Source organism: Marmota monax, unplaced genomic scaffold (assembly GCF_021218885.2).
Source record: "Marmota monax isolate L192 unplaced genomic scaffold, Marmota_monax_Labrador192_F-V1.1 WCK01_AAM20220418_F8-fsc00131, whole genome shotgun sequence".
Lineage (NCBI taxonomy): Eukaryota > Metazoa > Chordata > Mammalia > Rodentia > Sciuridae > Marmota > Marmota monax.
In genome coordinates, this window is record NW_026693141.1 from 4851738 (window position 1) to 4877773 (window position 26036).

General features: G+C 36.9%; 1 protein-coding gene across 15 annotated transcripts in view; it reads right to left on the minus strand.

The window, feature by feature from the left end:
- Nrf1 (nuclear respiratory factor 1) overlaps positions 1-25096 on the minus strand; it is a 139771-nt gene extending 114675 nt beyond the window's left edge. For 12 of the 15 annotated variants that reach the window (XM_058582841.1, XM_046455060.2, XM_058582849.1 and 9 more), the window contains exon 1: positions 24976-25087. The gene's annotated coding sequence lies outside the window, so the exon portion shown is untranslated. Of the gene's footprint in view, positions 1-6815; positions 6908-24975 lie in introns of all 15 variants that reach the window. The other 3 variants (XM_058582839.1, XM_058582842.1, XM_058582840.1) reach the window with 3 other exon arrangements.
- Between the last annotated feature and the right edge of the window lie 940 nt (positions 25097-26036).

The following is a 26036-nucleotide window of genomic DNA, read 5'->3' on the forward strand; positions in this document are numbered from 1 at the left end:
TGATGGCTTTGCAGATGTATGTTTTTCTATTGAGTTCATGTTTAGCCAAACGTATCCACTGCGGTAATGGAAGCAGCCACTGAGAAAGGTAGATGGAAAAAACAAATAGTACCAAGGGGCTGTTTGTGAAGGTATGTTCACCAAGTAGACAGGTAACTAGTAAAATCTACCCTTAGGGATAAAATCAATTCCAAAATGGCTCCAATAGCCTAGAATAATATGAATATCTAACATAATGGGAGGGGGCAGAGTAAAGGGGATTGAACGCAGGTTGCTTAACCACTGAGCCACATCCCCAGCCCTTTTTAATTTATTTTTTTAATATTTATTTTTTAGTTGTAATTGGACACAATACCTTTATTTCACTTATTTATTTTTATGTGGTGCTGAGGATCGAACCCAGGGTCTCGCACGTGCAAGGCGAGCACCCTACCCCTGAGCCACAACCCCAGCCCCCTTTTTTTATTTTTAGGGTTTTGCTAGGTTGCTGAGGCTGGCTCAAAATTGTGATCCTCCTGCCTCAGCCTTCTGAGTTGCAAGGATTACATGTGTGCCATCATGCCTGGCTCATAATTTTTTTCCCAGTGCTGGGGATCAAACCCAGGTCTTTGAGCACACTGGGCAAGTGTTTTACCACTGAGCCTCTGGATAAATTTTAATAGACATGAACATATCATTTCTGAACTTTGGTCTCTGCAGAAAAATATAGATGATGAGCTTATGTCATCATCACGGAAAGAAAAAAATCAGGGGGAACTGATTCACACTAAACTTAGTATGGAAAGAAACATTATAAGCAACACACACAAAATGTGGATAACAACCAACTTGTATTTAGTGCTGAGTACTATACTTTTCAAAGATGTAGAAAAACCCCATTGTATTTCATTGGGACTATGAAAAGACCCAGTATTATAAGGAATAGTTGGAAGAAATAAGAGATGTTTAAATCTAGAAAAAGGACTCTTCCTGAAAAGGATCATTCTCATTAAAATACTACTACAAGGAAGAGGAAGTAGACAATTTGGGACCCTAATAAAAGAAATGGATGAGAAGTTAAGGTGGGGCTGAACTCAGAACAACAGATTATTTTCTAACAGGAGTGTGAAGACATGGTGAGTTGTCAGAAGTAGTGAATTAGTTCTCCCACCACTAGATGTTTTCATGCAAATACCAGACAACCACTTGGGGGCACTGGAGACGTGGCTCTTGCATGCATCCTGGCTCCAACTAGCATACACAAAGATAGCAAAGTCATTTCATTCTAGGAGATTCTGAACCATGAGATCCACAAGCTTATAACAGAAAGAAAAACTGGATCAGGTCATTTGGCTATAATTCTACAACAGTTAGGGGTATGGAGAAATATACCCACAAAAGGAATTATAAAACAGCAAAAAACTAAATTTTGGATTATAAAGAGGTTTTTGCTATTCTATAGATTTCTTTCTCACTATAACAGAAGCTTAGGGGTAGAGAAATGTAGGGAAAAAACCCTATTATATCATAGAATTAAAAATTATTAACAAATTACAAAGGAAAGCAGGTTTTAGTAACATACCACTCCCTTATTTCTATTTCTTTAGATTATGTCGTGAAACTAATAATCCAATGTGTTACCTAATGCTGCAATCTCAACCATATCTACAACACAGCCAAGAGAACCTTGGGAAGGACTTTAGTTTTGTCTTACTTTGCCTTTTAAATGTGTGCATTATTCCAACAAGTGTAGTCCTCTGATTTCCAAAGTAGGAGAAACAGTATAATACAGTAAAGAGAGTAGGAGCAATATGGAAGAAGGAAAAGATAGACAAATACAACATAAAACACACAAGAACAAAGTACAACCAACCAGTATTATTTATGTAGGAAATACCAGTCCTACTAACCTCAATTTCTTGGAAGAACAACATCCGATCACAAGGCAATCATTCCTTTATGTACCTGAAAAATGTGTTTTTGAAAAGCATGTGCAAGCTAAAAGTGCATGTCAGCCATTTTGAAAGGCAGTGGGGCAATTTCTTACAAAACTAAATATACTCTTATCACATGATCCAACAATTGCACTCCTTGGTATTTACCCAAATGAGTTGAAATCTTATATCCGTACAAAAACCAACACACAAATATTCAAAGCAACTTTATTCATAATTGCAAAAAATAAAACAAAAACTTGGAAGCAACCAAGATGTCCTTCAGTAGGTGAATGGATAAACCATAGTACATCCATACAATGGGACATTACATTCGGCACTAAAAAGAAAATAAGCTATCAAGCCATGAAGACATGGAAGAAACTTACTTCTAAGAGAAAGAAATCAATCTGAAATGGTTACAAATGTATGATTCCAACTATATGACATTTCAGAAAAGGTAAAACTAGGGAGACAGTAACAAGATCAGTGGCTGCCAAGGGTTTGCAAGTAAGGAGGGAAGGAGAGTATAGGAGATTTTTAGGGTAGTGAAACCATTCTGAATGATACTGTAACAGATGATAGATATATCAATATGCATTTGTCAAAACCCATAGACAGCAACACAAAGAAATCCAATGTAAACTATGAGTTTTAGTTAATATCGGCTAATTGACTGTAACAAATTTACATTAAAGTAAGATGTTAAGGGAAACTGGGGATAGCAGAATAGATAGGAAGGGAACTCTCCATATTTTCCATTCAAAATTTTCTACAAATATAAAACTACTTTAAAAAATAAGATATATAAAATTAAAAAGGGTTTTTAAAACGTTCCCATTAGAAATCATAGTAAATGTGGAATAGAGGGTTTTTCAACTGCAGTCAGGAACTCTTCCAATAATTTCACCATGATGCCAAATATTTTTAGTTATATAGTGTTATCATTTATATATAATAGTTTATACATAACTATATTCTTCAAATACAGTTTACATATAATATGTACATTATTTAGTTAATAATCATATAATGTTTAACACATGCACATAAAGGATGTACTGGCAGGAAGAGACTGAAGAGATCAGGAGGGTGGGTCAGCTTCATCCAATGAAGAGACAAGGCTGCTGGTGGCCTTTCCCACTACTGCCATTGGTGAGAACTGCCTTTAGATTTTATCATGCTCTTCCAACTCCCTCCTTGCAGTGGCATGGAATGCTGATAAAGATCTAACTAAGGGTGCACAAGAGGCTAACAGAAATTTCAACAGAGTTCAGTCATCAGTGCTTTTCATGGTGATGAACAAGGAAAGATAAAATTATAAGTAGTACATAGTATTACAGTTTAAACAGAACAATGATACTCATCATAGGCTTCTTTTCCAATTTTTTTCCATTAAAAATGGTTAAAAACAAAATAGCTCTAAATGTTTAAAGAGATAAGTGTCATCTACCTAGTAACTATGCTTATTAGAAAAATCTTTAATTTTTAAGACACACTAAACAATATGACCCACCTCTTCCCAGATGCCACCTATATGGTGCTTCTATACTAAGAAATAAATCATCAATATCTATGTATATCTGATATGCAGTATTCATCCATATTCTTTCCTTATTCAACTAGGAATCAACTAAACTGGGATTATAGTCTTTATATGGCTGTTTTACAATTTTATGTAATCCATAAAACACGATCCCTTTGATATTAAAAGGTACCAAAAGTATACATACAAAAGTTGGAAATGAGGAAGTGAAGGAAAAAAATATCAAATGTGATATTTCTGGATGGTAGGTTTACAAATTTTTGTCATCTTACTACTTTATTTTTAAGATGCCTTACAAAATTATTTTCACATGCCGTTATATTAGATATTAATAGCATTTAAAATGAGTATAACTACACATATCAATAAAGTTTAACCACTTATACAAAGTTTTAAAAGATATAAAACAATATACTTTTTCTATGGATATATATTTATATGGATATATATATCCATAGAAAATACAGTTTACATATAATATGTACATTATTTAGTTTATAATCATATAATCATATATATATATTAAAAGTTTGTAAAAATGCAGGGGAATAAAATATAGGTCGAGTATCTCTTGTTCAAAATGTTTGAGGCCAGAAGTGCTTTAGATTTTGAAATATTTGCATATACATAACAAGACACCTTGGGAATGGGACCCAAGTCTAAATATGAAATTAATGTTTCATACTTCCTTATACAAATAGCCTGAAATTAATTTTATATAATATTTTTGTAATGTGCCTGTGTTTTGACAGTGACATGAGATCAGATGTGGCAACCTAGAACTTACAAACACACAGGATTTTTATTTACTTTTCTTAAAAGTGTCCATACTTACAAATGACTACATTGGCAATGTCTCAGAGAAATTCATTTACTTTAATAATTAAACAATTATTATTTTCCTGGTTATCAGATAGTTTATCATTGTGGTATGCTATGCCAACCAGGTAGAAGTACAATGAAACACTAAATAGGTTTCTCCCTAAAAAATCAAGTTTCTGAGAAACATTCAGATATATTCTAGGATATACATGAGTTTGCTATACAGTCTCACTCAATTTTATTTAAAAAAAAATTACGAAAATTAAATAGCTCACAAAAATGTCTCTTATTCATAAAGGCAAAAACTTCAGTTCAAATATTGTCTCAAATTCAAGATAATATTTCAATATAAAAAAAAATTTGTTTGGGGGGCTAGAGTTGTGGTTCAGTAGGAGAGCACTTTCCTGAAATGTGAGGCCCTGGGTTCAATTCTCACCATTGCATATAAATAAATAAATAAATAAGATCCATTGACAACTAAAAGATAGTTAATTTTTTTTGTTGTTGTTGTTCAACATAAGATGAGTAATTTGTTGGTCCTCAGCATTTAACATTATTGTTTTTTTTTTCAGTACTCAGAATTGATCTCAGGGCCAGTCTACCACTGAGCTAACCCAGCATCCCTTTTTAAAAATTTCTGAGATGAGGTCTCTTTAAATTGCCCAGGCTGACCTCAAACTCGAGAGCCTTTAGTCTCAGGATCCCCACATAAATGGGATTACAGGTTTATACCATCCTCCCCACCCCCACCTGATATTGATTTAAAATCCATTTAAGACAAAAATGGGGTCAAAGTTCAAAATTCCTACAACAGTTTTGTGTTAAACTATTTTAAAGGTATTCTAAGTATTTGATGTGACCATTCCCTTTGTTAATTTATTTCCTTAAAAGAACAGAAAACCAATAACCCCCGTTTTAAAGCAATGTCCTAACCTAATCTTATACTTTAATTCCCATGAGGATAAAATAATATGACAATTTACCTTGTGTGGTCAGACTTTCTTATTTGGGAAGCAATTTCCTCAAATTCAAAGAATATAAAAAGTTATAGAAAAAGGTTTCCTTGAACCAACTTCCCCCAACAAGAAGAAAAGAAAAAGAGAGAAGAAAGAAGAAAGCAAGTCCAACATATTGAATATGAATTAGAAGAGGAACAACAAAATTTATTTAACTCACAAGGGAAAATGAAATTATTTGTTCACATTTTACCTTCTGTAGTCTACTTTGAAAAAATAAAATCAAGCACAGCAGTGACCTATTGAAATTGAAATTTGCTTTTCAGGTTAAATCCATCCTATTTAGAATCCTCTTTTACACCACTAAAGACAAAAAGCAGAGGACTCACTAATAGCAACCTAACAAGGCTCAAAGTGTTAGCTCTGTAGGTACTATCACCTTATATTGAGTTCTTTATTTCATCATTTGCATTGCCAACACATATCACCTACATTCCATTTGTTCACTTTATTCTCACAATATCTGTGGAAAAGCTGCTCAATCAAACTGCCTGGATGGACATCAGTCTACATACTTTCATTCACCAAATTTTGACATGTTTAAATGCCAGCATATCACATTCATTAAGTAAATATTCTTGAGCACCTTTTCCATGTCACGTTCTGGATCAGGAACTGCAGGAAAACATCAATAGCAGTTCTCAAAGTGAACCACAGACTCTCAAGGGATCCATGAGATCTACATCATTTTCATAATAATTAAAAGCTAGTTGTCTTTCCCCCCACTGTGTTTATATTTACACTTATGATACAAAGCAATGGTGGGGTAAAACTACTGACAGCACAATTTAAGATAACAGCTACTAACTACTATAGTAGCCACAATATAGTAGCTATTATACTCTTCACCATCATGTGCTCACAAAAAAAGGCAGGATAAGGCAGTTTATTTTATTTATGAATGGGCTCAATGAATGAGTAAAAATTAATAATTTATTAAATATTCACCCTTGAGTTCATGTCTTTCTTATTCTATTCAACAAACAGAACATGCACAAAGTATTTCTGTTACATGTGGAAGTATGATGATGGTCACAAAAATATGGGCACCATTCTCTGAATCAAGCTAAAATTAGCTACTTTTTCCTGAAGGAATATTATTTTTACTTGAAAGAATGGCTGTCACACAAATTATATGATCAGACCTGGGTATTTGACATTTTCTCAAAAATTAAAAGTCAGCCTGTCACTAGCAATATTTGTTGTCAATGATGAAATTTGATAAATTTTAAGTGATAATTAGAATTCTGGAAAACTTATCTGCCACAGTGAGCTTGATAGCTTTTCATTACTTAAAAGGCTTTTCTTATGAAATCAGTTGGTAATATTAATATGATTTCTGCATCAGCATTTAGAAAATCTGTACAACTCAGTGAACTAATACTTTCCAATGACCAATGCTACAATATTACAAAATCATGCATAGGTTAAAAGAGCCATTCAAAGTGCATGACAAACCAGTAAGTTTGGGCATAACAGAGTACAGTTATGGTTTCATTATTCCATATTACAACTCACCTTTAAAGAAATTATTGCTGAGGCTGGGGCTGGGGCTCAATGGCAGAGTGCTTGCCTAGCATGTGTGAGGCACTGGGTTCGATCCTTAGCACCTCAAAAAAATAAACAAATAAATAAAGACATTCTGTCCAACTATAACTACAAAAAAAAAATTTTTTTTTAAGAAAGGAAGAAAGAAAGAGAAATCACTGCTAATGAGTTTGGGCATAACATCAAAGAACAAGAAGCATAAAAATCTAAAATGGAGGGCTGGGGATGTGGCTCAAGTGGTAACACACTCACCTAGCATGCGTGAGGCACTGGGTTCAATTCTCAGCACCACATAAATGTAAAATAAAGATATTGTGTCAACCTAACACTAAAAAAAAAAAATCTAAAATGGCTCTTAAGATACTCCTCTTTTCCAACTACATATTTGGTATGAGAAGATCTTTTTTTTACTTTAACCAAATCAACATTCTGCAGCAAAATGAGTGCAAAAGTAGGTATGAGAATCCACCATTTCCTCTCAAACCAGACATTAAAAAGATTTGTAAAAACTGAAAACAAAATCTCACTAACTTGTTTCAGAAAATTGCTTTGTAGAAATCTTTTTTTTTTTTTTGGTACCAGGGATTTAACTAAGGGGCCCTCAACCACTGCACCACATCCCCAGCCGTTAAGTATTTCACTTAAGAGACTGCTGAGTTGCTTAAGGCCTCTCTAAATAGCTGAGGCTGACTTTGAAATAGTGATCCTCCTGCCTCAGCCTCCTGAGATACTGGGATTATAGGCATGCACCACCACACTGGCTATAGAAACACCTTTCAACATGCAGTAAATTTACTATTATCTTAAAATCAATTAATGAACATTCTTTAAATTTCTTAGTCTTAATATCTGTAGTCAACATATACAAAAGCCCTTTAAAGTCCTCAATAATTTTTAAGAGAATAAAAGGGTTTTGAGACCAAAGATTAAGAATTACTAGCTTACTACGGGTATGGTGGCACAGCCTATAATCCCAGTGGTTGCGGAGGCTGAGTCAGGAGGAACATGAATTCAAAGATAGCCTCAGCTAATGTGAGGCACTAAGCAACTTAGTGAGACCCTGTCTCTAAATGAAATACAAAATAAGGCTGGGAATGTGGATCAGTTGTTGAATGCCCCCGAGTTCAATCCCCAAAAGAAAGAAAAGGAAAGAATTATTGGTTTAGTTGGACATGGTGGCACAAGCCTGTAATCCCAGCAGCTCAGGAGACTGAGAAGGATTTCGAGTTCAAAGCCAGCCTCAGCAAAAGCAAGATACTAAGCAACTCAGTGAGACCCTGTCTCTAAATAAAACACAAAATAGGGTTAGGGATGTGGCTCAGTGGCCCAGTGGCTCTGAGTTCAATCCCTGGTACCAAAAAAAAAAAAAAAAAAGAAAGAAAGAAAAAATTACTGGCTTAAAATATAAGAGGGAGAAAAACAAATAATAATCCAAGGCAGAATGTGTGCCATAGCCTTTCTATTCCTGGATATTTTAGTTATTCCTAGACAAACTAGACCTATTGATGTCAATATAATCAAAATGAGTAATTCATTTAGTAAGCATGAAAAAGGCCCAAGCAATAATAAGGTATTGTGTTAAGCCAATTTGAATTGGTGAGTTTTTATTTATTCTTTTCTAAATAAATAACTTTGAGTCAGCCTTTTAAAAAGAGTTCTTACACAGGAGCTAGCTCATTCACAATTCTCTTGGAAATGGATCCCACACAACCTAATTTATAGTGTAAACAGAATTTGGTTCCCTGATTCTCAAAAAAGGGCAAAAAAAAAAAAAAAACCCTTGAAATCCTACATTGGTCCTATATTTTTTAAAAATTCTATATCTTGTTAAGAAAGCACTTGTTTATGTATATATGCTATCATTTATGTTTAATTTTTGTATTATGGCAGTACTGGGAATTTAACTAAGAAGAGATTTACCCTTTTCATTTATTTATTTATTTATTTGAAATTTTGAGACAGGGTCTCACTACGTTGCCAACACTGGTCTTGAACTTGAATTCACTACCTCAGACTCCAAAACAGCTGTGATTACAGGTGTGTGTCACCATGCCCAGCTTCATGTTTGTTTTTAAAAGGGACGGATACAAACATTTTTGTTTAGCCTACCTAGAAGGACAAAAAAAATAGGGGTGGTGGTTTCCAGAAAGGGAAACTATGGAAGAGAAAGTCGCTTTGCACTGTATTCCTTTTTACATTGTCTTCTTAACCGCATGCATGTAATACTTACTCACAACTTGATATTTTTAGGCAGGCACAGTGGCTCAGACTCCAGAGGCTGAGGCAATCACAAGTTCAAGGCCAGCCTCAAAGAGTTGGTAAGACCCTGTCTCAAAAGAAAAAACTTAAAAAGGGTTGGGGAGGTAGCCCAGCGGTGAAGTACCTCTGAGCTCAATCCCAGTATCAAGGCAGTGGTGGGAAGGACTAGATATTTTCAAAAATCCATCTCTACATCACTGATTTCTCTAGTCTTTTATCTCAAATTCAAATGCCAAAAAATGCTAGTATGAAAATAGATTTGAAAAATCACTGGATACACACTTGTCACATTAGTAATGACATACATCTCACACTTGAAGACATTATCAAGAACTGTCTATTAACCAGAAGTGATCAGCCATTGATTACCTGAAGAGCATCTTGTTCACAGGAGACTCTAGTGATGCCATTCAACTGCCCAACATTAACCGATATAGTTGCTACTCCACTGGTAACTTTTTTTCCTTTTTACATTAATCACAGCACTTGTTTTAAAAAATACTCTGAATAGCACAAAGGAGCTAAATTTCTTAAACCACAGGCAACATTAAATTCAGCATTCATGGGCTGGGGCTGGAGCTCAGAGGCAGAGCGCTTGCCTAGCATGTGTGAGGCACTAGGTTCCATTCTCAGCACCACATAAAAAATAAAAATAAATAAAGGCATTATGTCCATCTACAACTAAAAAATATATTTAAAAAAACTCAGCATTTAAAAATTGGGAGCTTTAGCTCCCAATATGCACTAGGTACTATGACTTGATATTATCAGCACTTGTGATATACAATGTAATTTTTGACAACATGCACTTGAACCCACAAATTCCACTACACAATATAGATTTAATCATAAATGAAAAAGGCTTGGGGATTTTAACCAATTCTAAGTTCAATAAAGCCCTATGATGCAGCTACAGATAAACCTAAATTTAAATTTGGGCAACATCATAGTTGGCTAAATTGTGTCCATAACATAAGAAAACCTGCATTTATCAGATCAGTCTTGCAACTCATGTGAGATTCTAGGACACACATGATGTCCAGGGATGCTGACCAAGCACAGTAGGATCTGGGTAGTTAGACACGTAGAAGGCAACATTTAATGCATTAGCTACCATATGCTAAGTACTTCACATGAATTTTCTTTATATCTTCACATCAGTGATAAAAGCATTATTGTCCTTGACTTAAAATTTTAAGGAGATTCAGACTCAAAAGTTAAGCAACATGTTCAAGGTTGCAAAACTAGTAGGTGGTATTACCATAATTTAAGCCTGTAGCCTGGTAATGGCTTGAATGGTAGCTCTCAAAAAGACATGGCCATGTTCTAAATCATTGGAATTAATGAATGTTTCCTTATTTGGGAAAAGTGTCTTTGCAGATGTAACCAAATAAGGTTTTTTTTGAGGATTGAACCCAGGGCTTCATGCATGCTAGGCAAACACTCTACCACTGAGCCATATCCCCAGCCCTAAATTAAGGATCCTGAAATTATATTGTCACAAGATGATACAAACCAACAACTGTCCTCATACAACTCAGACAGATGGAGATTACAGACAGGAGAGTAGGAGAAAATGGGGCCATGGAGGCAAACACCTGACTAATGTAGCCACAAGTGACGGCAAGCCACCAAAAACTACACAAAGCATAAAAGACTCTTCCCTAGAGCTTTCTGAGGGAGCATAGCACTGCAAACACCTTGATTCTGAACAAAGGGTCTCTGGATCTGTGAGAGAATATATTTTTGTTTTAAACCAATAAGTTTGTTGTAATTTGTTAAGGAAGGTATTTATATTTAGCCCCCAAACTTCATATTTCAAGCACACCCTATCCCAGAAAGCTGAAGGAGGCTATAAGGATATTTACACTAAAACAGAGTTCAGAAGACTTTACAATGAAAATGGAAATTATGTTTTTGGAAGCCCCACACCCCAAAAAGAAGTAAGATCAGTAGATAAAAGTTCCAAGGAGAAATTTCAGTTGAAATTATACTTTCTAACCACCTAAATGTGTTAAAGACTAGCCAGACTGATGTATTCAAGGAGTGACTGATGACTTTACTTTTAAGCAACACAGCTGGCTTAGAATCTCTTTCCACCATGAGTCCCTAAAATTATAAAATGTTAGATGGTACCACAACAGCCTAACAATAAGGTATAATAATACAAATTAGTTTTGTGAGGATTCTACAATCATTCAAATAATTCTGACAGCTTGTTATGTGTCAGGTACTATCTTCTGGTAAGTCTGGTGCCTGAAAATGAACACAAGCACATTATCCACTCTTATAATCTGGTGGGTAATATGCAATAAAGATAAAATTGCATAAATGAATGCATAAAGAAAAAGCTCAAAAATGAGGGAAATCAAGTATAACTTGGAAATTATGCTTGAGCAGAGACTCAAAAAATTTATAAGATTTCCTACATAGAGAAGAAATAAAAGGTTTTCTAGTCAAGAAACAGAAAAAAATCTAATAGGGAAAATGGTTGGTACAAAATGGTCCAAAAGTTTAGCACAGCCACATTAAGCAACTTCATCTTCATCCTAAATTCCAAGATAACATGTTCAGACCTATGTATTTAGAAAAATCAATTCATTCTGGCTGCACTAATGTATGAGTGGCTGGGTCACACTGGATGCAAGTGACCACTTGCAAGTGTCCAAGAAAGACAACAAGCAGCTAAGATAGAAATGTAGTGGTAAAAATGAAGAGGACAGACTAAGCTTATTTAGAAGGTTAAATGAACAGGATTATAAAATATGGAAAGACAAGGAGTCTGCTGTGAGAAACTGGATGAAATGGCACTATTGACTGAGGTAACCAAGAATGGAACAGGGCAAGTTTGAAAAGGAAGTTCATTTTGTAATGCAGTGTGTTCCAGGTATTCAAGAATAGGCAGTGTACATAGAATCCTGAACCTCCAATGGTTGGCCAAATCTGAGTATGCATATTGATGCAGAACACTTGCACAATCTTTTATCTTTAAAGAAAAACAATTATTTCATAAGAACATCATTATTTCTAGTTAAAAAGTTCAAAACAGTGCAAATCTGAAAGAATCACTACTGTACCACAAGCACTAAATTAATATTAAACAAAGACTATCTATTTAAAGAATATTGAGTAACATTTGGCTATAAAACTTGAGAGATGACAATCCATCCTCTTGGTGGACTCTCATGTGAAAATTAGCTACTGCTCTCACTCTTTTCAGATATAAAAAAACTGAAAACAAAATCTGAGACAAAACATCAATACTTTTTAATTCCCAGATTCTCTACCTCCCACTACATCTACAAGACACTGAGTTAATATCTTGTCAAGCATAAATAAAGAAGGAATACACTGCTGAAGAAGAGGCAAGAGAAAAGGAAACTACAGAACACTTTAAAAGATAAAAAAATCAGTCAAGGGTTTAAAGCTTTTGCAGACTTCAACCAGTTCCCTAAAGTTCAAAACCATGAACACCAAGACCAAAAGGTTTTTATTAATAGAAAGGAATGCTAATGGTGCAGTATCTGCTAACACGCAAATCTATGATGAATTAAAGAAACAAACCAAGCAAGCCCTCTAGACATATTTCAGAAAAGAGTGACAACTCCTCAAGAAAAGCCACAGACAGGTCTTTGAAGGGGAATTTCAGAAGGCAGCATTGTTATCTTAAGAGATGGCAGTTCTACATGTGTTCTTGCCTCTGAAGACCTACCAGTTGGAAAAGATGTGGAGATAGGACAGTAATATTGATGATCCTGACCCTCTATAGGTCTAGATTAGTTTTTAACAAGTTTTTTTTCTTTAATTTGTTTTAAATAACACCACAAGTTTTAAAAGTAAAAAATTAAATTAAAAATTTTAATTTGATTCGCCTGCTGTAGTGCACGCCTATAATCCCACCAATATGGGAGGCTTACACAGGAGGACCACAAGTTCCAGGCCAGCCTGAGAAATTATGTGAGACCATGTCTCAAAAAATAAAAAGGGATAGGGGTGTAGCTCAATGGTAGAGCACTCCTGGGTTCAACTTACATTATTCCTCCACCCCACAAAAAAAGAAACTTATAAAAGAAAAAAAAATGTAGTTATAGATGGACAAAATGCCTTTATTTTATTTGTTTATTTTTATGTGGTGCTAAGGATTGAACCCAGTGCCCCACAGGTGCTAGGCAAGCCACTGAGCTACAGCCCCAGCCTAGAAAAAATATTTTTGTACAGCTATACAATGTTTGTTTTAAGTTAACTGTCAGGAAGTTAAAATGTAAAAAGTTTATTAAAAAGTTATAGAAAGGTATGAGAAATTTATTACTGAAGAAAAATTCATAAATTTTGTGTTGCCTAAGTATACAGTGTTTATAAAATAGTCTATAGTGATGTCCTAGGACTTCACATGTACTCACCACTCACTGACTCACCCACAGCAACTTCCAGTCCTGAAAGCTCCATTCACTAGTGTTTGATACAGATGTACCCTCTTTTTATTTTTTAGTTGTAGTTGTCAATACATTTTATTTATTTATTTTTATGTGGTGCTGAGGATCGAACCCAGGACCTTGCACATGCTAGGCAAGCGCTCTACCGCTGAGCCACAACCCCAACCCCATACCCTCTTTTAAGTAGTATTTTACAGTCCTTTTTCCATCTAGATATACAGGTATTCACCATTCTATTATAATCAACTACTGGGATTCTGTACAGTAAAATGCTGTACAGGCTTGTTGCCTAGGAGAGATTCACTACCATATAGCCTAGGTGTGAAGAAAGCTGTACCATCGAGGTTTATGTAAGCACAATTTATGGTATTCTTAAACAACATCACCTACCAATGCAATTTTCAGAACATGTCCCCATTGTTAAGCCAAAGTATGACTGCACTTAGATGAAAAATGTTACCCAAGATTTGGTTACCACTTTGTACAAAAACTAAACAGCTATCAGAAGGATTAAATACAGAATTAAGTGAGTAGTCAGGAAAATTGGGTTATATTAATAGTTCTAAAGAGGATTCTACTGTATAAAAATCTTTGGGAAGCTTTGAGAAAGACCAGTTACTTTATATGTAAAATTAGAATTTTATATACACACATAAATTATATCACTTCATTGGGGGAATATGAATTACATATTTCATAGAAATAAAAATATTTATATTTTATAGATTTAAAGTCTTTTGAGCTTCCAAAGATTTTCTTCCAAAAAAAGGTATTTTTTAAAATATTTATTTTTCAGTTGTAGTTGGACACAATACCTTTATTTCACTTATTTATTTTTATATGGTGCTGAGGATCGAACCCAGGGTCCCACATGTGCGAGGCGAGCACTTACCACTGAGCTACAACCCCAGCCTCCCAAAAAAGGTATTTTTAACACAACTATATTATACCACCGCTAATAATAATACTTAATTTATTATCAATGGGGATAACAACTCAGAAGGTCCCAGGGTAACATGAAAGACCAACAATATACTGAAATAAGATGTTCACTTCTGAAATTACCCTGCAAATAGAAATCTTTGCTTAGGAAGTATGATGCCAGAGTGGAGAAGCAGCAAGTTAATATGTGAATGAAATTGAGGTTAACCCAGGATTTAGCTTTCAGTATTTACTAAGTAAGCTCTCATTAGCAAGCCTTTACACCCTTACTCCAAAGTTATCCTTACCTCAGCAAAACCACAGAGCATGGAATAAATAGCAAGCATTTCTCAAGTAAATGTGTATTTGAGAGAAAATTTTAAACTATAGATTTGTAACTGTCCCATTAAGAATGTTTCAGGGCTCACAGGTAGTATGCTTGCCTGGTACTGAGTGAGGTACTGGGTTCGATTCTCAGAACCACATGTGAATAAATAAAATAAAGGTCTATCAATAAAATTTTTTTTTAAATGTTTCAGGACAAAAATTGATCGTGGGCCAGGAGCTGTGGCCCACACCTGTAACCCCGATGAATTGGGAAGCTGAGGCAAGGGGATCAAAGTTCAAAGTCAGCTTCAGCAATTCAGCAAGACCCTCAGGAACTTAGTAGGCCCCTTTCTCAAAAAAAAGGAATTGGGGATTGTAGTTCAGTGGTAAAGTGTTCCTGAGTTCAATCTCCAGAATAAAAAAAGGCTGATAATATCAAATGTGCTTAGACATTTTTGGTCCAAGACAGTATGCACTGTATTATTTTGTTTTATATTTTTATATATGCATACATATGGTGTATAATCATATAAATCAACAATTAAAATATTAATTTTGTGTAGAACCATGATTACTCTTCTGCTGTTTTACAATGAGCACATATTACATGCCTTTCTAAATTAAAATATATAAAAATATATAGTATAAAATGTTATATAGTCTCTATATAAAATATACAGTCTATAGTCTTATAAGAGACTCAGATTTTAGAAGGAATTTTTATTTAAGAGAAACTTTAGAGTCAAGAATTTTAAAAGGCAAAAATTTTAAGTCATGTAATTGGTGATATATCAGGATTATTATTTTTTTCTTCGGATTTATTACCTGAAGCTAGCTTTTGGGTCAAGATGCTAGTTCTATGACACTGTTCTTACTTAGCAAACCTTGGCTGGTTCTATGACTTATGGGCTATTTTTTTAATATTTATTTTTTAGTTGTAGTTGGACACAATACCCTTTTTTATTTATTTTTATGTGGTGCTGAGGATCGAACCCAGGGCCCCACAAGCACTAGGTGAGCACTCTACTGCTGAGCCACAATCCCAGCCCCTTATGGGCCACTTTTATATGGAAGATACATTACCAAAAATTGTCATAATTGTTTAATGAAAGACAAAACAAATACAAGTGCCCAAAGGAAAAGACAAAATATTCTAGTTTTATTTGGACACTCTTTGTAGATTTAGCAAATGTAAAGATAATCCATTTTGTAGCACTATGAATGAACCTGGAGGACATTACGTTAAATGAAATAAGTCAGGCAGAAATATCCAATGTTCTCACTCATAGTAGAAGCTAAAGTTGATCTCATAGAAGTTGGTAATAGAATAGTGGTTACCTGAGGCTAGGAAGAGTACTGGGAAGAAAGGGATAGAAAAAGGTTAATTAATGAGTACATAAATAATATCAAAGGATTAAGTTCTTGTGTTCTATATAGCATAGTAGGGTCACTATAGTTATTTATTAATTGCATATTTTAAAATAGCGATAAGAGAGGATTTTGAATGTTTACAACATAAATGATAAATGAGGTAATGGATACGCTAATTATTGATTTTATCATTGTACATTGTATATAAAAGTCAAAATATTACACTGTAGCACAAATATACAATTATTATGTGTCAAAACAGGTAATCCACAAACAAGCTACTTACAAATTAAATAACACAAGTTTTCTGTTTAAGATTACCCATTATTTCATATCATTCTTGCTTTTACTAATACTTTCATAGGGTATCCTACAAAACAATGCCAACTGATATTAATTATTTTAATTATAAAGTTTGGCAATTAACAGTGTGGAGATTGGCTTGAGTTGTGACTCAGTGGTACAGCATTTGCCTGGCATGTGTGAGGCCGTGGGTTTGATCCTCAGCACCGCATGTAAATAAATTAAAAAATCCATTGACAATTGAAAAATATTTTTTTAAAAAATGTGGAGATTGTGCTAATGGTGTAGCTCAAGAAAAAAAAAAAGTTTGAAGATCACTGCCCTGGCAACTAGGGACTAGCAGACAAAACTGTCTCCCAATCCGATTTCAAAGATCCAAAGACTTCAGGAAGAAACTAAAAATGAACAATTATCTAAAGTTTTAGAAAGAAATATTGTAGAAATCAAATAAGTTCTAGTATGGAATATTTTATAAATAATGTGTTTAAATACCTACATTTTATTCATGACTTTAGAAATGTGAACACTACAATGTGTTTCCATTAAATCACCTTAGATCTCAAGGTATTCTATAATTGTTGTATTTCAGAAAGACCTTACAAAATAGTTCAACAGTACTTTCATTTTGTGGTCAGAAAAACTAAATAAGAAAATTTTTTCCTTTTTCTTTATCTTATCCCATATCACTAAAACATTTGTACACCTTTGAAATTTTCCAAAGTATAAGCAACTCCTAACTCAAAAATGAATTTTGTCTACGAGTATAATTGATGAAGTAAAACACACTTTTCCTTTAAAACAATAGTAAACATATAAAATATAAGTAAAAATATTACACGGTAGCACACGTATACAATTATTATGTGTCAAAACAGGTAATCCACAAACAAGCTACTTACAAATTAAATAACACAAGTTTTCAGTTTAAGATTACCCATTTATTCATATCATTCTTGTATGTGAACACTACAATGTGTTACCATTAAATCACCCCCAAAGCCTACTGTATCAATAGTGCATAAAGAGTCATCTATTAGTATGAGTTCTGGTATATTAAAAACAAACAAAAAACAAGGACTCCAATAAAATACTGGCAAAATTATGAAACTGGTTATTAAGCTTTATTTTAGCATTCCCCTTATCTTCCTCCTGGTGGTCCTTATTCCCATCTCTGAGGTGAATCAGCCAGGCACGGTGACATGTGCCTGTAATCCCAGAGGCTTGGGAGACTGAGGCAGCAGCATCACCAGCTCAAAGCCAGCCTCAGCAAAAGCACTAAGCAACTCAGTGGCACCCTGATTCTAAATAAAATACAAAATAGGGCTGGAGATGTGGCTCAGTGATTGAGTGCCCCTATTCTCGGTACTTGCCCCCCCAAAAAAGAGGTGCCTCATATCTTCCAAAAGTTCCTCACCTAAACACTCACTCAAAATTTCTTTCCCTTGATTTATTCCAGTAGTAAAGATAACTGGTTTCAGCCAACTAACACAATCAACACTTTATTTAATCATTAATGTTAGTGAAAAGACCCTTAACTTTTGTGTCAAAATCTCCTTGAGAATCTTTTTTTTTTTTTTTTTTTTGGTGGTGGTGGGAGAGGGTAGTCAGGGATTACCCAGAGCACTCAATCACTGAGCCATATCCCTAACCCTTTTTATGTTTTATTTTTGAGAAAGGGTCTCCCTAAATTGCTTAGGCCCTTGCTAAATTCCTGAGGCATGCTTTGAATTTGTGATTCTCCTGCCTCAGTCTCCTAAACCACTGGGATTACAAGTGTGCACCACGAGGCCCAGCTCCTTGAGAATCTTGTAAAAGTGAGAAGGAACCCTTGTCCCCACATTATTGCACAGGTACTCGTAAAAATTTTTCATGCAGTTTCAAGAGATTCAGGGTCATGCAGTCAAAATATATTTTCTTGAACCCCAGAACCATAAATCTTAGGTATGAAATCCCTATATTTAACATACTAATATCATAAAACCTCAAAATCCTCCAAGAGGAATTTGTATTTTAAGAGACTAGCAACTCAAATGGATTCTAATTCTCAGAATTAGAAACAGGCTTTCAAGATGGTGTTAATAAAAAATTAAACAACAAAAGCCCAACAATGGGGAGAAAAGATTTTTAGGCAGTCCCCACTGGGGGTCACCTCCTGAAACTTTCAAGCTGCCATTCCCATAAGAGAAAGGGAAAAACAAAACCTATTTCTAAGCATGGGTCTTCTATTAAATTGGGTTTCAAAGGCCTCTACCCATATTTAGAATTGCTCTAGAAATATATTGTCTAAATTATCATGATGCCTGGCAAAACAATACATGCATAATACATATATACAGGGATATTTTGAAAATTTCTTTTACCTCTTAAATGCCAAATCCAATTTTTATCCCAGTAAGTTCTCTGTAGTATTTCACATGGCAAACTTCCCTCTTAAGATTCTCTTAATCCCTCTCCTCAGCTTCTTCAACCCTACATCATTCTATTAATTATTCACAATTTCATCAACTTCCCTCTAGGATCCTCTTCTAGTTGACCCTCAGATGTTGATGTTCCCAAGGCTGCCCTTAGTTTTTTCCTCACTTCTAATATTATACTATTTTTACAGTTTCCATGACATTATGCTGATGAATGCAAATCTCTTATTAATTAATCCCTACATTCGCTTCAGTCAGTTCATTCCCTCCCCAAACTAAACACATCTGGAATAATGCCCTATTATCTTCCTCCTCAAATTCTGTTCTTCCTACACATTCTCTAACTTAAATACATTTTCATCCTTTAACCAGATTATAATCTTGTACTCAAATACCACCAAAACCTGACAATTTTAAAAATAATCTCCAGAATTTATCTCCTCTTAAATCACAACTTAGTAGTCTCAAAGGTATCCAATCCAATCTTCACATCATCTTTTTTTAAAACCAGAGTAAGAATGGGGGGTGTACCTCAATGTAAGAGCATTTGCCTAGCATGAGCAAGGTCCTGGATTCAATCCCCAGCATTAACAAAAAAAAAAAAAAATAGTTATTACTTTAAAAAATTCAAAACCAGAGATTTCCTACTCAAATTTCATATAGTCCCCAAAATACCTACAGAATAAAATCCATGCTTGTGAGCATGCGATTACAAACTCTTCCTATGAAGCCACAACTTTATTGGTTCCATTTTCTAGTACTCACAACTACAGTAAACTTTACTTGCCATTTCTCAAATTATACTGTTGATGGCCTTCTTGTAGCCGCCTCTTCTCTATCAGTAAAATGGCTATTTTTCCTTCAGAGGCCTCAAACCTCTCCTACATGAAAAAAGTGATCCCTAACCTCACCTATTTTCCCTGTCACTGAGCCCTTCCCAAAAGGTATCCCTCCCTCTCTTCCCAATCCCACACCACTCTTTCTTTACTCTATTTTGGTTTTCAACAAATTATACTATAGTTTGAAGAGCCCAATCTTTATCCTTTCCTAGACAAGGCCCCCAGTTCACTTGTGACTCTAGCACCTAGCACATGCCAAGAATGTTCAATGTCTTTAATCAATGTCTGGTAAATGAAGCAAAACTCTAAAAAAAGGACACACTTATGGAGGTTATTTCTCAATGGAGGGTATGCCTCACTCTCTTCTGAACACAAAACAAAAATTAGGTCTCCTGATCCCTAGCTCCCCATTTCTAGTCCACTGCTTTAATAGCTTTAAGCAATGTTTCATGGGGACATTTCCTAATTTCCTCTTGTTATTTGTAGGTTTAGCTGCCAGCCTAACCACATTAGCATTCAGGAGCAGCAACAAAACAGACTAAGTTCTAAAGAGCAAAGACTTTACAACTAGCAACAGTAAAATACAAGCTCTCAAAAAAAAAAGGTCTTAACATACAAGCATTTGAAGTCCTTCACAAAGATGCCTTAAAAAGGCCCATATAGTTTATCCAACAGGCACCACTTTAAGAAATCTTAAGATAATGTCCACTTAAATTATCAAACTTTTCACATTTCTAACCACAGAAACCAGCATACCCCAATTAAATACAATGCTTATATAATAAAAAATGCAATTACCACAAACAAGAGATACTCTAAATCACCAAAATGATTAAAGTAGGTTTAAAAATATCTTCACCCTAGGCTGAGGCTGTAGCTCAGTGGCAGAGCCCTTGCCTAGCACGTACAAGGCATTGGGTTCGAGCCTTAGCACCACATAAAAATAAACAAGTAAAATAAAGGCATTCTGTCCATCTACAACTACAATTTTTTTTTTCAAATATCCCCACCAATTTTTTTTAAATCAGATATCACTTTCCCTTTCCCTCTTCTCCCCACCAACCCTTCCTCAATACACACATACCTTCTTTATAAGACATGGCTTCTTAAAGAAATTGCCTGATGGTTTGGTGCAGGTGGAATTTTAAACCATTTGTGGTTGGCCAAAGCAGATGTCTCAGTCTGGGATTCAGAAGATCCCTCATGGTCAAATTATCTCTTTTAAGTAAGTGACTGATATCAGTGACAGAATACAGATTTGCCTCAAAGGATCACAAATGTAGTAGGCCTGCCACAACTGCAACTAATTTTGTTCCTTAATATACTCAATCATCTTAAACAGCTGTATTTCTGGCATTTCTTCAGTGCATAGGTTTAATTTGATATCACATAAATGCACATATTTAGAACATTTTAGGCATAAAGAACACAGGATGAGGGCTGGGGATGTGGCCAAGCAGTAGCGCGCTCGCCTGGCATGCATGCGATCCAGGTTCGATCCTCAGCACCACATACAAACAAAGATGTTGTGTCCACCAAAAAACTAAAAAATAAACCTGTAACCTGCTTAAAAAAAAAAAAAAAAGAACACAGGATGAAACCTTTTTAATATCTCAGCAACTAAATTGCATTGCATGAAGTTGAAAACACATTAGCCTAACTCTGAACTGCACTTTAGAAAAATATATATATTCCAAGATATATATATATATAATCCCATTATTTTCCTTGAGCAGTCTAAAACTCATTATTCAAGTTTTGTCCATGCTACATAAAATAATCTCAAACAGGGCTGGGTTGTGGCTCAGCAGTAGCGCATTTGCCTGGCATGTGTGAGGCACTGGGTTCGATTCTTAGCACCACATATAAATACATAAATAAAATAAACGTCTATCAACAACTAAAAAAATATTTAAAACAATAATCTCAAACAAAACATTTTTGTTACTCTGAGATTAAAAGTTTCCAATAACTCAATGTGGTTGTAATTTGCAAACACCAAAATAGATTTTACCTTTATTATTTCTCTTCTAGCCTGTTCACCTTAAAATACTGATGGATAAAAGCACTAAACTGAACACCCAACAAAGTGGATAATGCACCCCTCTAGTTAATAAAGAAGTAACTATATGATACATAACACAAAAATTAATATGTATCCAGAGACTCAAAAAACACTGGACTTGGACTAAATAAAATGTTTCTAAAAGAAATTTAACAAGTGGGTTTCTTTTTCATGGCTATTTTACTCAACATTCATGGGTAAGCTTAGGCTGAAAACACTAGCCTTAGCTCTCAAGGAAAACATGAAAGAGCTGAAAGAAAACGTCCTTAGCATTGAACAGTTTCTGAAATGTTTTTTACGAAACCAAAGAATGATATTTTGTAAAATGGATTTTCCAAATACTATTTCTATATGTTAATAAGCATCATATATAGTCACACATACACATCTCAATTCTCAAATATCCCATTTCCTGGACTGGCCTTGATTACAGACCCAGAAAGGATGCATATAAACTCTTGAGGTTAGAGTAGGTATTTGTGAAACTCAACAACCCACAATTTCCCCTCACCCTTCAACCTGGAGTAGATGAATAAGCCTGCTTCAGCATCAAGCACAGGGCTTGTCTAAAGACATCTGACAGAAGTTGACATACACATTAACTTCCTGAAGTGTGTGCTTCTGAAGGCTAAGGTTCATAGCCCTCCCACCAAACCAAAAATTCATCATGCCTTTTCAAATACTTATGAAAAAAGCTTAATTTCAATAATTGTCATTCATCATTATTGTTCCCCAACAAACATTTACTGAATGCCTTACTACATATAAGAAAAGTTGTAAAAAATTAATCCTAGACAAAAAGCTTAATTTCTCAGTCACCCATTTTTGGGTACTTCACTTAAAATGCTTCTTGAAAACAACCCAGAGGTCTGGTTAAATCTGGTGTACAGGCAATGTAAACTCGTATTTTAATTGTAGGAAGTGGGCCTTCAACACCCTACCTAAAACAGCAATGGTTGCATAACTATGCTTTAATAAAACAAAAAAACAAAAAAACTCCAGTTTTGGATTCCACTGGACTACACATGAATTGGGAGGAAAAACTGAAATCCTTTCTGCTTTTATTCCCTCTGTATCTGGACAAGGACATTCATAACTCCTATAGTCCCTTAGGTGACTGTAACTAACTCCAGAAGCTACATTTCCTTAAAACACAGCAATAAATTATTTGCGTGAGATTTTTTTTTCTTTTTCCCTCTAAATGAGAATATGGACTACTCACTATTAAGCAAAAGGTCATTTTCCCTTCTTTATGCTGAGTGTTGAGACTATGATATTGCAAATAAGGTGAGCCAAAGGATTAAATAAACAGTTATTCTAATCAGATTTTTGTTTTGTTTGTTTTCGTCAAAGACCCTGTTGAAAGAAAGTGTACTATCAGAAGAAAAAAAGGGCTGGGGAGTGCAGCTCTGTGGTATAACATTAGCATGCCCCAAGGCTCTGAGCATGATCCCCAGCACCAAAGAAAAATGGGGCAGGAGGAGTCCCCAGACACAAAAAATTCTGCACACAATTTAGGAGCCAAGAGTTAAATAAACTACATTACATATGGTAATTGTATGTTGCCTTTTGCACTCACAAGGAAATTACATTCAGATACACAGATAAAACTAGTCAAATTTTCACTAATTTATAGGATAACTTGTCAGGAACTTTCAAACAATTCTAGGGAGTCAGGATACTACTGAATTAAGAAACCAAAACACACACACATCTCCAAAGCTTTCCCTGAGTGAAGAAGAATCCAATAACCTATTGTTCAAGGCCTAATAATAATAATAATAGTAATTTTTTAAGAGACAAGGCTGAGATAGAACGGGAAAAGGACCACTGTGAGCACAGAAGATGCCCTGTTACAAAAGCTGTACCCATACTATTGAACACCGTCCAGGTTGACAGGCTCACTCACACTACCTTTCTCCCAATGCAATGATATCCTTTAAACGCTTTTTTAATATGTGAATTTTGCTATGACCACAAAAAGAATTCAGCACAACTGACACCAGCTCTAGAGCAAACAATTAATATACAGTATTCTAACTTAATGATTGGAAGAAGGGAAGGTGAACAGGCAACAGCTCCTCCAACTGGTTGGCAGATATCATTTGAAGCCCTAAATACATCAAGATTTTAAAATAACTTCAAGTTTTGGTGGGCACAGTTAGATGCACAGTAGAAACTTTGGGACCAGAAGCAACAACACAACAGGTGAGAGAAGTGGTGGACATCACGGTACAGTGAAGTGCATAACACGCAACGGCAAACCCTCGAATTCCCCCAAAAGGCTGGGAATACGGTAATAATACCACGCACAAGACCATCTCCGAGCCCCGTCTTTCCAGTGGCAAAAATTCGGTTCCTTAGGAGGGGCGCGCCACTCCCCGCTCCCTTACCCAAGAGACCACCACCCCAGGCACAGGAAGAACCGAGACCCCGCCACGGTCACATCTCCGCTGGGGAAAAAAACACAATGTCGCTCCTTATTTCTGCGTACAAAAGGACTTTGCGCCCTCCTCCTCGAACTGCCGCCTGGGCCGCCTCCTAACAACTTGCAAGAAGGTGGGCAACGCGCCATATTCCAGCGTCCCCCAGTCCACCTGGGTAATAAGCCCACGCCACCCCGGCGGGAGGGAAGCTTCGGAGGTCGTCAGCTCAGCCAGCCTCTTCTCCCGCAGGAGACAGCAGCTCCCGCGCCCCGCCCGGTCCCGCCGGGCCGTGCCGCCAGCGAACGAGACCAGGGAAGGGCCCAGGGGGCGAATGCCGAGCCGCGGCTCCGGTCCCGCGCAGCCCGCCCACCTCCCGCTCCCGGGCCCGGCGCGCTCTCCCGGGCCGCCCGCTCCCGAGCCCGCGGGAAGGCCGGGCTCTGGGTTCCACCACGGGGAGGAGGCCGCGGCCCCGAGAGCCTCGGGTGGCAGGGCAGGCCGGAACCCTGGAGCTATCTGGAGGGCAGCGCCTCCCTCCCGAGCCCGCCAGGACGCCTGGGGCCTAGTGCGGCCTGCGCATCCTCGGGGTGGCGGTTTGACTGGGCCGGGCCGGGGCCCCCAGCCCCAGGCGGGCAGAATCCAGCGGGGGCCCAGGCCCGGAGCCGGGGGCGGCAGGGTGCCGGCTGCGGGGCGGGCCGGCCGGCCGGCGGGCGGGCGGCGTGTTGCGGCTGCGCCGGGGCTGAAATAGCTGGAGATTGCGCGGTAGGGCACTCACCTCAGAGCGGCTGCGCTACCGTGGGCCTGCGCCGTGGAGACTGCGACCGCGCCGGCTCCTCGCAGCCTCCTGCCACCAGCGGCAATGGCGAGCGCTGCCGCCTCTGCCGCCGCGGCCGCCGCCGAGGAGGGGGAGGGGAGGGAGGAGGCACGCACGCGACGCACGGCTCGGCTTCCCCGCCCGCGGCCGCCATGATGGGGAGGTCGGCGCTGCTCCTCCGCGCCTGGTTGGGGAGGGGGCTTTCGGTTAGGTTTCTGGCGTCCTCCCCGCCTACTCCTTGAAGTCTCCTGTCACTGCATACGTTTGTCTGGGGCCGGAACCATGAAAGCGACTGGATGAACAAAACGTGGTCGCCGCAGAGAAGGGGTGCATGAAGCATAAAATGGTTGCTGATCTGAAAAGAGTGTCATCTCTCGCCCCCAGCCCGAGGAATTAGGACCTCCGGAGTGTGTCAGGACGATCGGAAAGGCATTCACTCTCGCACTTTTCTCCGCTTTGTCGGGCCATTTGCACCCTCACCCTCTCTTCGCAGTGACTTTTCAAGCCCTACCCAGATATTTAAAAGCAAAAGTTTTTATACAAAGCAAGATAATAAAATTTATTCACTCATTCGTTCAGCAAACATTTCTAGGGAACCCTTTATGTGCCGAATGTTGTTCTGGGTGCGCTTAAGATACACCTATTATCAACGCAAAATACTAAAAATAAATAAATAAATAACGTCATTGCTCTTGCTCTCATGTAGTTTTATACGAAGCAATTGGGATCCCCCAAGCAAGTGCCAGACAAATGAATGGACAGTGGGAGCACAACCTGATTTTGGAGACATGAGGAGTAGTTTTGTTGTTTGTTTTAAAAGTAAGCAGGAGACCACCTCCATAAGAATCACTCAGACTCGTGGTTTAAACGTAGATCCCCAATTGGTATCGTTAGAATCTTGGCTCGTTAGCATACCAACCAGCATTTTTCTCCTTCCCCCGCCCCCACGTTGGAAATCGAATGTAGCTCTACCACTGAGCTACATCCCCAGTCCTTTTTATTTTTTATTTTAAAACAAGGTC